The following is a 15750-nucleotide window of genomic DNA, read 5'->3' as shown; positions in this document are numbered from 1 at the left end:
TATGTACCAGAGTAGCTCTGACTCTGCCCACTCGTATTGGAGTTCCTCGGGCCAGACGTACTACTCGTACTCTGTGGGGCTTTACTGGACTCTTGATTCCCTGGATCACGATTAGTTTCTCGCTTAGCCCCTCCATCCTCACTTTCAGACGAAGTGCGCGACCTACTCTTCTGAATTTTAGGGTACTTACTTTTATCTGCCCATTTATGAAAATTTTTCTCACCCCAGACTCTTCTGGGTCTCTCATAATTTCTTCCTCCCCAGACTCCATTGGGTCTGCCATTGCTGCGTCTCGCCTCGCTTCTCACTCTGTTCTCCCTCAAGCTCTTATATGCTTCGGTAATCATATCCGCCCTATCTGCGGCATCTTTCACCTCCATTATCCCTGCTTCTTGGATCTTGAACTTTGTTTCGGGATGCATCATCTCCAAGAACTTCTCCATAACCATCAGTTGCTTCAGGTCAGCGTAAGATCCAACTCCAGCAGCCTCAATCCACTTCTGGAATCGTCTTTCCAGATCTCTTGCTGTCTCAGCAAAAGTACACGCTCCAACTTTGATCATTTCTCTGAAGCGCTTCCTATAAGCTTCTGGGGTTAACTGAAACGAGCGCAATATGCTGCTCTTTACTGTGGCATAATCCTGGCACTCTTCCAGTGACAATTGGGTGTACGCCTCCCTGGCTGCACCGGTCAATCTTAACTGGACCAGCTGGGCCCATTCCTCCTGTGGCCACTCCTTGATACTGGCTACTTTCTTAAAATGCTCGAAGAAGCTCTCTGCCTCTTCGGGAACAAACAAGGGAACGTCCTTCTCCCTAACCCTAACATCTGGTGGGTGTGATACCTGGGTGGTGCTCTCTGGCAACCCATGTTCAATCCTTTGCTCAGCCAAGGTTCTGTTCGCTTCTATCTGCATTTGTTTTGTTCTCTCTTTTTCTTTTTCCACCTCTAGCCTTGCTTTCTCTTTTTCTTTCTCCTGTTCCAACTCCAGTTCTCTTACTCTGGTTTTCTCTTTTTCTTTCTCCACCTCTAGTCTTGCTTTCTCTTTTTCTATTTCCAGTCTGGTTTTCCCTTTTTCCTTCTCGGCTTCATTTTTCATCTGGAGTTCCAATTTCATCTTTTCCAGCTGGAACTCTCTCTCCTCACGCTGTTGTTGGATCTGGAGCTCTAACTGGAATCTCTCCAAGCTCCTATTTCGGCTACTCCTACTACTGCGGCTACTCTTGCTGCTCCTACTCGATCCCTGGGATCTCACGTCATCCTGCCCATCATCCTCCTTTCCACTTTCAGCACCTTTCTGGGCTCCTTGTTCTGCCGCTTCATTTTTGGCTCTTAACTGCCTCAGGATCTCATCCTTCATCCCAGCTACTTTAGATGCTTTCAACCTGATGCCACATTTTTCTGCTATTTGTTTCAATTGATCCCTCGTGCAACCTTCTAAGTCCTCAGGCTTGCCTGACTCCACAAACGCTTGCACCTTATCCATCTTGTCCTGTGAGTCTTCCCAAGAGAGAATATACACCTGCGGTCACACAGTTTATCTATTTCAGCAAGGGTGTACAACTCCACTCTTGGACAGGGTGTGGGTGTGTCAGTTCACTCTTCCGGACACAGGCCCCCAATTTATTATAGACTGTGGGTTGGTTGGTGTTGTCGTCGTTGATCCTTCTCTATGGACAACCCAACCCACAACTCGGCAGAGTGCTTATACTAGGAGATCACCCTTGGCACTTCTGGCTCTTGGAGAGGGGCTCAACGTCACACGTTTAGGGGATGCGGCTCCAACACTTAGCCTCGTTGTCACGTGCACACACCCACTCGAGCCGCTGTGACTCCCCACTCTCTCCTTATGAGATATGATCTCCTCAATCCCCTATGACTTACTATTATTACCTCCTACCCTGTCCACAGCAGTGGTTCTTGGTTCTTTCTCTCTCTCTCTCCTTCTTTACTACCTCCTGGGAAGCCTCACTAGGACAAGGGCAAACACCAGCAAATTGTGACACATTTACTGGACAAAGCACATACACGATACATACACACATATAATAATAATGAATCCTATACTCTATAATATCACAATCAGGTTGCACTCCAACACCATCAGAACTCTATTATCAGCTTATCAAGTGGTATCCTATCTCCTGGTTCACCACCTGATACCATTAACCTCCTCAAGTTGATCAAGCCTACATACACTGTTGCACTATCAGCAAGATAATGTATATATAGAAAACCAGCATTTGAATGCAATAACATATATCAGTATAAATGTTCATTGATACACAACAATGATTAATCGATCACTGTCAGTCCTCGAGCACATACATCTGTAGGTAATCAAGCCTACGACTGCAACTCTAAGCTTCAGAATAAATCACTCCTTGACATAAGAATGCAAACAGTCACTCACCTCTCACTGCGTCTTGCACGCTAATGACAACCAAACACTATCAACTCCCTATAAGTAATCCACCAGAACTTCCCCTTCCACCTCTGGAAGTTCACTACCCTGATATCTTCAGGTTCTTCCGGGCTTCACTACCAGGATCCTCTGCAGCTCCTCCAGGCTGCTATCATGAAGTTTCCTTGAGCAACTATGGTGCTCTACTACTTCTGCTAGGTTCCTCCACAGCTCTCTTGGCTGCTACACCATGAAGTTTCCCCGAGCAACTATGGTGCTTCTCCACCTCTACAGAAGCACGTGACACTCCTCTTCACTGCTGCTTCTCCTCACAGCTCGAGGTCCTCTGCTCCACTACCTTGGAGTCTCATCAGCTACTTCATCTGCTGGCTTCGAAGTTCTCAGCAACTTCTTCCCCAAAAGAACAAACCTGCAACCCATCGACACTCCAATAAAATGTTCCCCTTTAACACATAAACAAAAATAACCACACAATATGCTTGCCTCAAACCTCTATCTGTCCTCTACATACAGCGAGAGTGGACTCCCCCGCTTTGGGCGGGTCCATACTCCACCTCGCCTGGAGGCGGTCCTCACTCGCTGGGAGGGTCTTCCTCCATCAGGAGCCAGGCTCCCTCAGTCGTCCGCCAGCGCTCAGAGGGGGCGGACGTCGCTCCGTGTTCCTCCCTCTCCACTCTCTTATTTCAGGCTTTCTGCCTTATTAAAACATGTCTAACTTATAAAATAAACATCGCTACTGTCGCTGGGCACACGACCAACTACAAGCAATCACTATGAACTGGCGTATATCGTGCTTACCACCGATTAACTGATCGAGGGCGCTTTCCCTCTGACGGCGTCTGGTCAGGGCGCTCCACACAGCCCACGAAAATGCCTCTGAGCAGCTTATTAAACTCTCCTCGCCGTCCAAGACTTGACATCACAACGTTCTCAGCTCAATTCCACAGCTGGCACGTCTGCACACTTCTCTTCTCTTAGAGATATATCACTAGGGGTTCCCTTCTGGCGGGAGCTCAAACGGAGCGCGGCTTCCCCCTGCGATGTCTGGCACTCAAGTGAGGTCAAGGTCCTCCGGAAGCGAGCCTCACGCCTCCAGCAAAATGTCCACATCTCCTCGCCAGTCATTTATCTGTTTTCTTCTTCATTGCCCATAATCTCAAACTGTTACACATATCCAACCAGCCATTTTACATATGGGTTATCACCTCAATATTTGCTAGACCTTCTAGTTAGGTCAGGCTTGCTGAATAACTCTCAAGAAGGGAGACTCGTTTCTCCTGCAGGCTGAGATCATAACAGTGTGTGTGTGTGTGTGTGTGTGTGTGTGTGTGTGTGTGTGTGTGTGTGTGTGTGTGTGTGTGTGTGTGTGTGTGTGTGTGTGTGTGTGTGTGTGTGTGCGTGCGTGTGTGTGTGTGTGTGTGTGTGTGTGTGTGTGTGTGTGTGTGTGTGTGTGTGTGTGTGTGTGTGTGTGTGTGTGTGTGTGTGTACTCACCTAGTTGTGCTTGCGGGGGTTGAGCTCTGGCCCTTTGGTCCCGCCTCTCAACTGTCAATCAACAGGTGTACCGGTTCCTGAGCCTATTGGGCTCTATCATATCTACACTTGAAACTGTGTATGTAGTCAGCCTCCACCACATTCCTTCCTAAAGCATTCCATTTGTCAACCACTCTAACACTAAAAAAGTTCTTTCTAATAACTCTGTGGCTCATTTGGGCACTCAGTTTCCACTTGTGTCCCCTAGTGCGTGTGCCCCTTGTGTTAAACAGCCTGTCTTTATCAACCCTGTTGATTCCCTTGAGGATCTTGAATGTGGTGATCATGTCCCCCCTAACTCTTCTGTCTTCCAACGAAGTGAGCTTTAATTCCCGGCCGTAGTCTCACCTCGTAGCTCATACGTCTCAGCTCGGGTACTAGTCTGATGGCAAACCTTTGAACCTTTTCCATTTTAGTCTTATGCTTGACTAGATATGGACTCCATGCTGGTGCCGCATACTCCAGGACTGGTCTGACATATGTGGTATATAATGTTCTGAAAGATTCCTTACACAAGTTTGTGTGTGTGTGTGTGTGTGTGTGTGTGTGTGTGTGTGTGTGTGTGTGTGTGTGTGTGTGTGTGTGTGTGTGTGCTCACCTAATTGTACTCACCTAATTGTGCTTGCGGGGGTTGAGCTCTGGCTCTTTGGTCCCGCCTCTCAACCGTCAATCAACTGGTGTACAGATTCCTGAGCCTATTGGGCTCTATCATATCTACATTTGAAACTGTGTATGGAGTCAGCCTCCACCACATCACTTCCTAATGCATTCCATTTACTAACTACTCTGACACTGAAAAAGTTCTTTCTAACGTCTCTGTGGCTCATTTGGGTACTCAGCTTCAACCTGTGCCCCCTTGTTCGCGTCCCACCAGTGTTGAATAGTTTATCCTTGTTTACCCGGTCGATTCCCTTGAGGATTTTGAAGGTTGTGATCATGTCCCCCCTTACTCTTCTGTCTTCCAGTGTCGTAAGGTGCATTTCCCGCAGCCTTTCCTCATAACTCATGCCTCTTAGTTCTGGGACTAGTCTAGTAGCATACCTTTGGACTTTTTCCAGCTTCGTCTTGTGCTTGACAAAGTACGGGCTCCATGCTGGGGCTGCATACTCCAGGATTGGTCTTACATATGTGGTGTACAAGATTCTGAATGATTCCTTACACAGGTTCCTGAACGCCGTTCTGATGTTAGCCAGCCTCGCATATGCCGCAGACGTTATTCTCTTTATGTGGGCTTCAGGAGACAGGTTTGCTGTGATATCAACTCCTAGATCTTTCTCTCTGTCTGTTTCATTAAGTACTTCATCTCCTATTCTGTATCCTGTGCCTGGCCTCCTGTTTCCACTGCCTAGTTTCATTACTTTGCATTTACTCGGGTTGAACTTCAACAGCCATTTGTTGGACCATTCACTCAGTCTATCCAGGTCATCTTGAAGCCTCCTACTATCATCCTCTGTTTCAATCCTCCTCATAATTTTTGCATCGTCGGCAAACATTGAGAGGAACGGATCTATACCCTCTGGGAGATCATTTACATATACCAGAAACAGTATAGGTCCAAGGACTGACCCCTGCGGGACTCCACTTGTGACGTCTCGCCAATCTGAGACCTTACCCCTCACACAGACTCGTTGTCTCCTGTTGCTTAGGTACTCCTCTATCCACCGGAGTACCTTCCCTCTCACTCCAGCCTGCATCTCCCACTTTCGCACTAGCCTCTTGTGTGGCACTGTATCAAAGGCTTTCTGACAATCCAAAAATATGCAGTCTGCCCACCCTTCTCTTTCTTGCCTTATTTTTGTTGCCTGGTCGTAGAATTCAAGTAACCCTGTGAGGCAGGACCTGCCATCCCTGAACCCATGTTGATGCTGTGTTACAAAGTTCCTTCGCTCCAGATGCTCCACTAGTTTTTTTCGCACAATCTTCTCCATCAGCTTGCATGGTATGCAGGTTAGGGACACTGGCCTGTAGTTCAGTGCCTCCTGTCTATCCCCTTTCTTGTATATCGGGACTACGTTAGCTGCTTTCCAAATATCTGGCAGTTCCCCTGTTGCCAGTGATTTGTTATACACTATGGAGAGTGGTAGGCACAGTATTCTTTCTCCTTCCTTTAGAACCCAAGGGGAGATTCCATCTGGGCCTATAGCCTTCGTCACGTCCAACTCTAGCAAACACTTCCTTACTTCCCCACTGGTAATCTCAAACTCTTCCAGTGGTTCCTGGTTAGCTATTCCCTCACTTACCTCTGGAATTTCTCCTTGCTCTAAGGTGAAGACCTCCTGGAATTTCTTATTCAATTCCTCACACACTTCCTTGTCATTTGTAGTGAATCCTTCCGCCCCTATCCTTAATCTCATAACCTGTTCCTTTACTGTTGTTTTTCTCCTAATGTGGCTATGCAACAATTTAGGCTGAGTCTTTGCCTTGCTTGCGATGTCATTTTCGTATTGTCTTTCTGCCTCTCTTCTCATCCTGACATATTCATTCCTGGCATTCTGGTATCTTTCTCTGCTCTCCAGTGTCCTGTTATTCCTATAGTTTCTCCATGCCCTTTTACTTTGCTGCTTAGCTAGCCTACATCTCTGATTAAACCATGGGTTTCTCATCTTCATTTCTCTGTTTTCCTTTTGGACTGGGACAAACTTGTTTGCTGCGTCCTTGCACTTCTGCGTGACCATCATATCCATCATATCTTGGGCCGTCTTTCCCCTGAGCTCTGTTTCCCATGCTATATCTGTTAGGAATTTTCTTATCCCCTCATAGTTTCCCTTTCGGTATGCTAACCTTTTTGTTTCGGTATCCCTCCTCGAGTTCAATAACCCTTCTTCAATCAAGTACTCAAACACCAGTACACTGTGGTCGCTCATTCCTACTGGGTCCTCAAAACCGATTTCTCTTATGTCGGAGTCGTTCAGAGTGAAGACTAGGTCGAGTCTCGCTGGTTCGTCATTGCCTCTCATCCTTGTGGGTTCTCCGACATGCTGGGTTACCAAGTTGCTTGTCACCACCTCCAATAGTTTGGCTCTCCACGTATCCTCGCCTCCATGCGGTTCCTTGTTCTCCCAGTCAATCTTTCCGTGATTGAAGTCGTCCATGATGAGCAGGTGGGATCTATTTCTACAGGCAGCAGAGGCTGCCCTCTCAATTATAGTGTTAACTGCCTTGTTGTTGTTTTCATACTCTTGACTGGGTCTCCTGTCATTTGGTGGAGGGTTGTATATTACTGCTACTACTATTCTTGGTCGTCCCATTGTTATGGTGCCTGCTATGTAGTCTATGTGTGTGTGTGTGTGTGTGTGTGTGTGTGTGTGTGTGTGTGTGTGTGTGTGTGTGTGTGTGTGTGTGTGTGTGTGTGTGAGTGTGTATGTGTAATTACCTAAGTGTAGTTGCAGGATATAACTATCAAAAATAATGATAAAACATTTCTGAATCGATAAGGAGACTTTATAGAACCTTCTGTGAGGACTTTGAGAGGGAGCCGAACATGGCCCTCACCTTCTTAATCCTTAATTAAGGATTTAGATTTGCACGGATAATCCTTAATTAAGGAATATCCATGCACAAGAGTCACTGAAGGATCGTGTCCTGTACACCCCCCTGTCTGTATCCTGCGGCCTCACACACCTGGGGTCCACGGTTCGAGCCTCCATGAACCCAGGTGAATGGAATCGAATCCTGTATAAGACATAGAGTGGAATAACCTAAGTGAGTCTAATACTTTGATCCCAGGTTTAAATCTTTGCCTATAAGACACTGAAGATGGGGGGTCAATGCTCACTTGTCTATAGCAAGACTATTGATGGAAAAATAAAGCAAAATAAATATATAATCTATTTCATATAATGCTTATAGAAAACGAAGTAACTGTTTATATTTGCTCTCGCCGGGGATCGAACCTGGGACCTTGTGCGTGTAAAGCAGACGTGATAACCACTACACTACGAAAGGCGGGAGGTCAGAGCAGACGTACTGACTATTAAGGAATGGAATCCTTTTCGTAACAGCGTTAGCTAACTCGCAAGACAGATTTCAAGCTATAAACAACATACAAATATATATTAAAATATATATATTTGTACCTAAAGGTTTGTGTAAAATATATATATTTGTACCTTAATGTTTGTATATAATATATATATAGGTACCTAATGGTTTGTATGAAATGTACATATTTGTATATATATTTATATATACTTGGGTACATACACAATACAATTGTTTGTATACACCACATACAAATGCTCCAACATGATACAAATCAGAGTGCTCGTTAACACAGTACCATTTGCCTGTGTTTACAAATGTTATCAACACACATTCACATCATTACTTACACTCAGCTCTCGTAGTGTAGTGGATATCACGTCTGCTTAACACGCAGAAGGTCCCAGGTTCGAGCCCTGGCGAGAGCAATTTTAGATTTCAGCATGTCTATCGATTTCCAACAGCAAATCGTGACCTCTTAAGCATTTGTGATCGCTTTTCAAATTTGCGCATCATTGATTTTGATATTGAATTGAGTGCACCTGGCCAATCATACCATGAAAAATTAGTTTTACAAATATTTAATAATTTGTTTGACGTGCTTAATATCAATCTCATGCAATTGATACCGTGTGATCGATCCCATGTCTATCAATGATCCCACATCGTCAGTCCCATGCCTACCAATCCTACGCGATTGATCTATAACCCACAGTAAATTCCACGTCATCGATTCGTGTCTAATTTTGAACGTAAGGTATTACTAGTCTTGCTTAGTGAATAATAGTTACATCAAATATGAATAAAACATTTAGTAGCACTATTGGTTTAAGTGAATGAAGCTCTGCTGGGTTATGGTGTACACTGAGTTTGATGACTTGAATGTGGTCTCAATAGGACCAGGATTCACTAAAGCACTCTTGGGAGTGTGTCCACTCTTCATTCATGACAGTTTAGTCTACATTAATTACAGAGTTCACGCGCTCCTAAGCGCTTCGATCTCAACCTGAGGCCATTAATATTATGGATGACCTCGTATAGCGCTTTGATAGGTGGTGCTCCAGCACATAAGCTCCAGCTGGAGCTCCAGCTCCAGCACTCCAGCACAGCACCAACCAGCACATAATAGAGCAAATAAAGGTTGTTTTGCCTGACATTCATACAACCAACCCTGAGGACAGCACACTCCTAGGTGCTCCTCTTGGAAGGAATGCCATCGACGGGGTCCTTGGTAAGAAGATCACTGACCTGAAGAGGATGAACGAGAGGATTGAAGACATCGATGCTCATGATGCACTTTACCTCATCACCAGATGCTTGTCCCTCCCCAGGCTGACCTACTTTCTAAGATGTTCGCCATCTTTCAACAATATTAAATTAGAAGAGTACGACAGCTTGCTGAAATCAACACTAGAAAAAGCCCTCAATCTTTCCCTCAGCGACTTACAGTGGAAACAGGCCTCCCTTCCTGTCAGACTCGGGGGCCTTGGCGTGCGCACAGCAACACAAATTACTGTACCAGCATTCCTGTCCTCTTCAGTGGGGTCTGACAACTTGGTGAAGGAAATCCTACCTGAGCACCTAGTTCAACAGGCAGGGGTACATGATCCCAGCTTCACAGACTGCACAACCAAATGGGTCTCTCTCACAGGACCAGCACCCCAACCACTGCCTTCTGAAGCCCATAAGCAATCCAGCTGGGATCGCCCCATTGCCGACCAAGAAGCTGCGACTTTGCTAGAAGCTGTGACAACACCACATGACACTGCCCGACTTAGAGCTGTAGCAGCTCCCCATGCAGGTGATTTCCTATTAGCAACCCCAATGTCAGCAACCGGCACCCGTCTCACACCGCAGGCCCTCCGAATTGCTGTGGCTCTCCGCCTCGCTGCCCCAATCCACACCGAATACAGGTGTATTTGCGGCGAGGCAGAGGCCGACAGATACGGACGGCATGGCCTTCTCTGCCAAAGGACAGGAGGATGGCATGCAAGACACGGCGAGGTCAATGACATTATTAAGAGAAGCCTTACCACAGCTGGTTGTCCAGCAGAGAGAGAGCCCCGTTACCTAATGTCCCGCAACTCTGATGAGCCTGTCGGTCGCCCAGACGGAATCACGGTGAACCCCTGGAAGAATGGTAGACAGTTGGTGTGGGACTACACTTGCGTTTCAACTTTAGCCAATACCTATGTTGACTTCCGTGCTACACAAGCAGGAGGAGCGTCCAATCACCGGGAAGCGGCCAAGTCACGTAAATACAGAGACCTTGAGCACCACTACAATTTTGTCCCCATTGCCTCAGAGACACTTGGTGCCTGGGGTAAAAGTGCTGCTAGCTTTTTGAAGGAGTTGGGGTCTAAGCTAATCGAAACAACTAGAGACCCTAGAGCTGCCAGTTTTCTTTTTCAGCGCCTTAGTGTGGCAATCCAGAGAGGAAATGCTCACTGCATCCATGGTTCCTGCCCGCCATATGAGGAGCTGTAAGAGCCGTACAACTTGTGACAAGCAGCCTTGCACCCTGCATGTAATCAATATTGTAACTTTTTTTGTGTAATGACATTTTCAAATAAAGTTAGATAAATATACACACATACCAAAAGAATAGGGGTGGTAGGAGAAGAAAATATCAAAGTGTTCAGTGAGGATCCACAAGGTCTTCTCTGAGTACTCTTTATTTTCTTCTCCGAGGCTATGGGTCCCTACACTTGCACCAGAGGTGGTACCCCTTCTAGGTTTTAAATTAAAAAAAATAGTATATATATATATATATATATATATATATATATATATATATATATATATATATATATATATATATATATATATATATATATATATATATATATATATATGTCGTACCTAGTAGTCAGAACGCACTTCTCGGCCTACTATGCAAGGCCCGATTTGCCTAATAAGCCAAGTTTTCCTGAATTAATATTTTTTCTCTAATTTTTTTCTTATGAAATGATAAAGCTACCCATTTCATTATGTATGAGGTAAAAAAAAAATTATTGGAGTTAAAATTAACGTAGATATATGACCGAACCTAACCAACCCTACCTAACCTAACCTAACCTATCTTTATAAGTTAGGTTAGGTTAGGTAGCCGAAAAAGTTTGGATTGGTTAGTTTAGGTAGGTTAGGTAGTCGAAAAAACATTAATTCATGAAAACTTGGCTTATTAGGCAAATTAGGCCTTGCATAGTAGGCTGAGAAGTGCGTTCTGGCAACTAGGTACGACATATATATATATATATATATATATATATATATATATATATATATATATATATATATATATATATATATATATATATATATATATATATATATATATATATATATATATATATATATATATATATATATATATGTCGTACCTAGTAGCCAGAACTCACTTCTCAGCCTACTATGCAAGGCCCGATTTGCCTAATAAGCCATGTTTTCATGAATTAATTGTTTTTTGACTACCTAACCTACCTAACCTAACCTAACCTAACTTTTTCGGCTACCTAACCTAACCTAATCTATAAAGATAGGTTAGGTTAGGTTAGGTAGGGTTGGTTAGGTTCGGTCATATATCTACGTTAATTTTAACTCCACTAAAAAAAATTGACCTCATACATAATGAAATGGGTAGCTTTATCATTTCATAAGAAAAAAATTAGAGAAAATATATTAATTCAGGAAAACTTGGCTTATTAGGCAAATCGTGCCTTGCATAGCAGGCTGATTACGACGTTCTGGCTACAAGGTACAACATATAATGAGTTATAATGAGTTGCTTTAAATCGAATGTTAGACATATATGTGAATGAGTTTGGTTAGGAACAAATAGTATCTGCCTCATAGGAGCCAATAGATCTTCTGTAGCTGTCTTAAAAACATATATACAACGGAATTGTGCTAAATTTTCCCATCTTGTCAGGGACAGTCGCCTTACAGGATCTTGCCTTACTATATTGTCCGGGATTGTCGGTTTCTCGCCTAATACACCACAAGAGGTCACGCATTGGGAATTCAGTGACGCAAATAATTCCTAACCATTGTGAACGGGCCTCATCAAGCACACCTACGAGAGTGGGTTCCTCACACCTCATTCATGATAGTTTTCTACCTTTATTACACATGCTTACCACCTATCAAAGCGCTATACGAGGTCATCCATAATATTAATGGCCTTAGGTTGAGATCGAAGCGCTTAGGAGCGCGTGAACTCTGTAATTAATGTAGACTAAACTGTCATGAATGAAGAGTGGACACACTCCCAAGAGTGCTTTAGTGAATCCTGGTCCTATTGAGACCACATTCAAGTCATCAAACTCAGTGTACACCATAACCCAGCAGAGCTTCATTCACTTAAACCAATAGTGCTACTAAATGTTTTATTCATATTTGATGTAACTATTATTCACTAAGCAAGACTAGTAATACCTTACGTTCAAAATTAGACACGAATCGATGACGTGGAATTTACTGTGGGTTATAGATCAATCGCGTAGGATTGGTAGGCATGGGACTGACGATGTGGGATCATTGATAGACATGGGATCGATCACACGGAATCAATTGCATGAGATTGATATTAAGCACGTCAAACAAATTATTAAATATTTGTAAAACAAATTTCTCATGGTATGATTGGCCAGGTGCACTCAATTCAATATCAAAATCAATGATGCGCAAATTTGAAAAGCGATCACAAATGCTTAAGAGGTCACGATTTGCTGTTGGAAATCGATAGACATGCTGAAATCTAAAATTGCTCTCGCCAGGGCTCGAACCTGGGACCTTCTGCGTGTTAAGCAGACGTGATATCCACTACACTACGAGAGCTGAGTGAAGGTAATGATGTGAATGTGTGTTAATAACATTTGTAAACACAGGCAAGTGGTCCTGTGTTAACGAGCACTCTGATTTGAATCATGTTGGAGCATTTGTATGTGGTGTATACAAACAATTGTATTGTGTATGTACCCAAGTATATATAAATATATATACAAATATGTACATTTCATACAAACCATTAGGTACCTATATATATATTATATACAAACATTAAGGTACAAATATATATATTTTATACAAACCTTTAGGTACAAATATATATATTTTAATATATATTTGTATGTTGTTTATAGCTTGAAATCTGTCTTGCGAGTTAGCTAACGCTGTTACGAAAAGGATTCCATTCCTTAATAGTCAGTACGTCTGCTCTGACCTCCCGCCTTTCGTAGTGCAGTGGCTATCACGTCTGCTTTACACGCACAAGGTCCCAGGTTCGATCCCCGGCGAGAGCAAATATAAACAGTTACTTCGTTTTCTATAAGCATTATACGAAATAGATTATATATATATTTTGCTTCATTTTTCCATCAATAGTCTTGCTATAGACAAGTGAGCATCGACCCCCCATCTTCAGTGTCTTATAGGCAAAGATTTAAACCTGGGATCAAAGTATTAGACTCACTTACGTTATTCCACTCTATGTCTTATACAGGATTCGATTCCATTCACCTGGGTTCTTAGAGGCTCGAACCGTGGACCCCAGGTGTGTGAGGCCGCAGGATACAGACAGGCGGGTGTACAGGACACGATCCTTCAGTGACTCTTGTGCATGGATATTCCTTAATTAAGGATTATCTGTGCAAATCTAAATCCTTAATTAAGGATTAAGTAGGGGAGGGCCATGTTCGGCTCCCTCTCAAGGTCCTCACAGAAGGTTCTATAAAGTCTCCTTATCGATTCAGAAATGTTTTATCATTATTTTTGATAGTTACATCCTGCAACTACACTTAGGTAATTACACACACACACACACACACACACACACACACACACACACACACACACACACACACACACACACACACACACACACACACACACACACACACACACACACACACACACACAAACACACACAGCCCCCCACTAAGTACCCACCTAAGACACCCTCCCCCCACCCACCCCTCTCCTCCCACTCACCCCCTCCTCCCACTCCCCCCTCCCCCCAGGACCTCCCTTCTCCCCCATCCCCCAAGCCCTCCCTTCTCCCACATGCCCTTCCGTCCCTCCCACCCACAAGCCCTCCATTCTCCCCCACCCCCCTAAGCTCCCCACTCTCCCCCACCCCACCTAAGCCTTCCCCTCTCCACCACTCCCCAAAACCCTCCCCTCTTCTTCAACCACCTCAGCCTTCCCTTTCCCCCCACGCCCCCCAAGCCCTCCCCACTTTATTGCCCCCCAAGCCCTCCCCACTTTATTGCCCCCCAAACCCCCCTTTCTCCCTCATCCCCCCCCAACCCTCCCCCTCTCACCCCCCCCCAACCCTCCCCCTCTCACCCCCCCCCAACCCTCCCCCCCTCACCCACTTCCCCTACCCTCTCCCTCCCCCCTCACCCACTCCCCCTACCCTCCCCCTCCCCCCTTCCCCCGCAAGCCCTTCCTCCTCCACCAGTCTCCCCATACCAGATCCTCCCAGCTCCCTCTCACCCCAGACCCCACAGGTCCCCCCCAGAGGAGAAGCAGAAGAGAGTTAGTTTCAGGGCAATGTACTCGAACATAAATGGGATCACAAACAAGGCAAGTGAACTAAGGGAAAGAGCACAAGAAGTGAACCCAGATGTAATTGGACTCACTAAAACAAAACTCTCTGGAATCATAACGAATTCCGTGTTTCCCCAGGAGTACACAATAATAAGGAAAGAGAGGGAAGGTAGGGGAGGAGGAGGAGTGGCCCTACTCATGAGAAACGAATGGAATTTTAAGGAGATGGCTATCCCGGGCTGTGAGGGTTTCAGAGACTACATAGCAGGCACCATGACAATGGGAGGACCAAGGATAGTAGTAGCAGTAATATATATTCCTCCACCAAATGACAGAAGACCCAGTCAAGAGTACGAAAGCAACAACATGGCAGCTAACACTATAATTGAGAGGGCAGCCTCTTCTGCCTGTAGAAATAGATCCCACCTGCTCATCATGGGGGACTTCAATCACGGCAGGATTGAATGGGAGAACAAGGAACCGCATGGAGGCGAGGATACGTGGAGAGCCAAACTACTGGAGGTGGCGAATAGAAACTTCTTAACCCAGCATGTCAGTGAACCCACAAGGATGAGAGGAAATGACGAACCAGCGAGACTCGACCTGGTTTTCACCCTGAACGACTCTGACATAAGAGAAATCAGTTTTGAGGACCCAGTAGGAATGAGCGACCACAGTGTATTGGTGTTTGAGTACCTGATTGAAGAAGGGTTATTGAACTCGAGGAGGGATACCGAAACCAAAAGGTTAGCATACCGAAAGGGAAACTATGAGGAGATAAGAAAATGCCTAGCAGATATAGCATGGGAAACAGAGCTCAGGGAAAAGACGGCCCAAGATATGATGGAATACATCACGCAAAAATGCAAGGACGCAGCAAACAAGTTTGACCCAGTCCAAAAAGAAAACAGTGAAATGAAGATGAGAAACCCATGGTTTAATCAGAGATGTAGGCTAGCTAAGCAGCAAAGTAAAAGGGCATGGAGAAACTATAGGAATAACAGGACACTGGAGAGCAGAGAAAGATACCAGAATGCCAGGAATGAATATGTTAGGATGAGAAGAGAGGCAGAAAGACAATACGAAAATGACATCGCAAGCAAGGCAAAGACTCAGCCTAAATTGCTGCATAGCCACATCAGGAGAAAAACAACAGTAAAGGAACAGGTTATGAAATTAAGGATAGGGGCAGAAGGATTCACTACAAACGACAAAGAAGTGTGTGAGGAACTGAATAAGAAATTCCAGGAGGTCTTCACC

General features: G+C 44.7%; 3 non-coding genes across 3 annotated transcripts; 1 reads left to right on the top strand and 2 right to left on the bottom strand.

Moving 5' to 3' along the window:
* Positions 1–7829: 7829 nt before the first annotated feature.
* TRNAV-UAC (transfer RNA valine (anticodon UAC)) lies at positions 7830–7903 on the bottom strand. The gene has a single exon. It is a non-coding gene; the product is annotated as a tRNA-Val (tRNA).
* Positions 7904–8293: 390 nt separating this feature from the next.
* TRNAV-AAC (transfer RNA valine (anticodon AAC)) lies at positions 8294–8366 on the top strand. Its single transcript has one exon. It is a non-coding gene; the product is annotated as a tRNA-Val (tRNA).
* Positions 8367–12704: 4338 nt separating this feature from the next.
* Positions 12705–12777, bottom strand: TRNAV-AAC (transfer RNA valine (anticodon AAC)). The gene has a single exon. It is a non-coding gene; the product is annotated as a tRNA-Val (tRNA).
* Between the last annotated feature and the right edge of the window lie 2973 nt (positions 12778–15750).

Source organism: Procambarus clarkii, chromosome 14 (genome assembly GCF_040958095.1).
Source record: "Procambarus clarkii isolate CNS0578487 chromosome 14, FALCON_Pclarkii_2.0, whole genome shotgun sequence".
Lineage (NCBI taxonomy): Eukaryota > Metazoa > Arthropoda > Malacostraca > Decapoda > Cambaridae > Procambarus > Procambarus clarkii.
This window is presented reverse-complemented; position numbering and strand designations above follow the sequence as displayed.